The 2,500-nt window shown below is 38.7% G+C and overlaps 1 protein-coding gene across 1 annotated transcript in view; it reads left to right on the forward strand.

The window, feature by feature from the left end:
- The window catches only part of LOC138006533 (arylsulfatase I-like), a 14,178-nt gene that overhangs the window by 4,609 nt on the left and 7,069 nt on the right, over window positions 1-2,500 (forward strand). The window lies entirely within an intron of this gene.

The raw sequence follows: 2,500 nt of genomic DNA on the forward strand, positions 1-2,500 counted from the left end.
AAGCGAACAAGAACTGGGGAAGAATGCCAAGGTCTCCTGAGGCGGTTTGACGAGGCCATTACCCGATTTGTAAACAGAGATTTAAATTGTTGGGCCTGTACTCGGCACTGGATGAGAGCACGCCGTGAAGCAAACGAGTATTGTTCCTCTCCATTTCTTGAACACTCCACGCAGCTGTCTAAAAGAAGCATCCCGAAGAGATTTTACCATCTATTTGATAGGTTAGGAGCTAACACCCACAATTATCGGCCAGGGATACGCTGGTGAAATAAAGGCGCTACGATAGCAGACAATGCCGGAATGATTTCCGTACAGGTCCCTACTTCATTATGCATGCAGAATAAATTAATTATTCATTCGCGCTATTGTTTTGTAGAACAATACGTATACCCAAGAGAACTGAATATATACATGGGTAATTTGTACTTACGGGATGAATAAAAACGGATCTCATTTTTTCTCTCCCTCCCTCTCTCTCTTCTTTCCCTTCATCGCCCACACCGTTACTCGTTTTAGTCTCAGCTTTCCTCTTTCTATCCCTTCGTCTTGTTTTTATTTCCAGACCTCGCTCGGCTTTTTCTACCATTTTATCCCATGATATGTCACTCGCAGCTTGCCTTGAACTCCGACCCACTGTAAACTTCTGGATTACTTGTCCCTGTTCTTTACCACTGAGCTAACGTGTCAAGTTGCTAATTCACACCTTGAAAATGATATTTATTTTGAATTCTGGCTGACTATTTACATAACAATGATACGTAATTATATACACGTGCCGCGCCGAGCACCTACAATCGAACTTACACTTGTAGGTTACCGTTAAGAGATCCCTGTTTTACTACTTTTGAAACAACCCATCCCTTTAATAATGCTAACCGTAACCCTAATTACGACTAAAGGCACTGTTTAGGCTTAAGGTTAGTCCCTGTGATAGTCTTAGGTTTTCCAGTATTGCTGTGAACTGTGACCTGCTTTTCCTTCATGCCCCGTGCGTGCGGCACACTTATAAGTTCACTGCGTGGAAGAGTATACCTCGCTTAAAGTCTGATGGTGCATCTTTCATGGGAAACTTTCATGCACGAGTTCATTGCAATTAAAATCGTTTCACATTTCCTTTCTTTTGAAGCAAACTTTTGTCTTCGTAATAATCAAGATGGCTACCGAAGTAAAAGGGTCACAGCAATGGAAGATTTGATCATTTGGAAATTGTCCCTGCTTTATAGCCTTTCCAGAGTTGTGCATAGAGTGGTGCAAAGAAAACAATTTACTTTCGTCTTCCGTGTCCAAAACCTGTGTGAAAACGCAATCAGTTGGCAAAGACAAAGTGCTGCATCGGGAGATGGATCTGTTTCGCGATGCTCAAGAAAAAACTGCAATGGATAGCCCTCAATCCGCCAGAACACATATTAATTTTCTGACCGTAAACTTTCCTTGAAAAAATATTAGCCCTAGCTACCTGTGACCGGAAAGTTTACAACTGCCTACAAGACAAGGGCTAACATCATCTCACCGCAGTTAACCATCGCCTAAACTTCGTCGACCCAGACAAACGAGCCCACAGCAAGGCATTGAAAAGACATGATGGGGAGTGAAACGAAGTATACCTCGTAGGGGAACATCCATGGATCTCTACCAAAGCTATTTACTTGGAAGTATCATTGAGCATATTGCCGATCTCTACGAAGTGCGATAAATCGCAAAATCCCTCTAAATACACCGTTCGTGATCCTAAATACAGGAAAGGAAGAAAATCATGCCACTTTGCAGTGTCTCGGCGAATTTTTAAGCAGACAGGAAGAACAATTTCACGATAAAAAGAGCAGGTAGCCATTAAATTTCTTATGACAGTACTTTGATTTGGTTTGTTTGTTATGTTTGCGAATCTGAACCCTATTACAACGATTGCTTGAAACTCCACTTCTTGCGCTTATTCTAAAACTGAAAAATGGGTAAAATTGCAGGAAAAGTGCCGAAATTGCAGGAAAAACTGTTCGATTTTCCGTATTTCAGACAGAAGTTCGACCGACTTTTTTTAAGTCTATATAGACTTAGAAAAAAAACTTCTAAAAGAAAGAACAAGGCGCCACAGTCCCAAAGGACGTCTATTGTTATCGCTATTGTTTTCTTGAAACAAAGGAGTGTATGCATAATGAAGTAGGGACCTGTGCGGAAATCTTGCCGACAATGCCTTATCAAAGCAGTCTGATTACATTCCACCAAAGGTCAGTGTACAAATATTTATTCTCTTCCTCATTTTATTTTTATCCAGAAAATTAAGTCTTATATACTAAGGGGATATGAAAATTATTACATAAAATATATATGTAATAAATAAATTAATTAAAAATTAAAAAAAAAAACACATTTAATTAATTAATTAATTAATTTATTTATTTGGTGTTACATAAAACAAAACCTTCGTACTGCGTTTTTTATTATTTTTATTACCTTTTTTATTGTTATGCCACTTCTTATAATTTTATATTTAAAAATGTAAAGT

This window comes from Montipora foliosa, chromosome 6 (assembly GCF_036669935.1).
Source record: "Montipora foliosa isolate CH-2021 chromosome 6, ASM3666993v2, whole genome shotgun sequence".
Lineage (NCBI taxonomy): Eukaryota > Metazoa > Cnidaria > Anthozoa > Scleractinia > Acroporidae > Montipora > Montipora foliosa.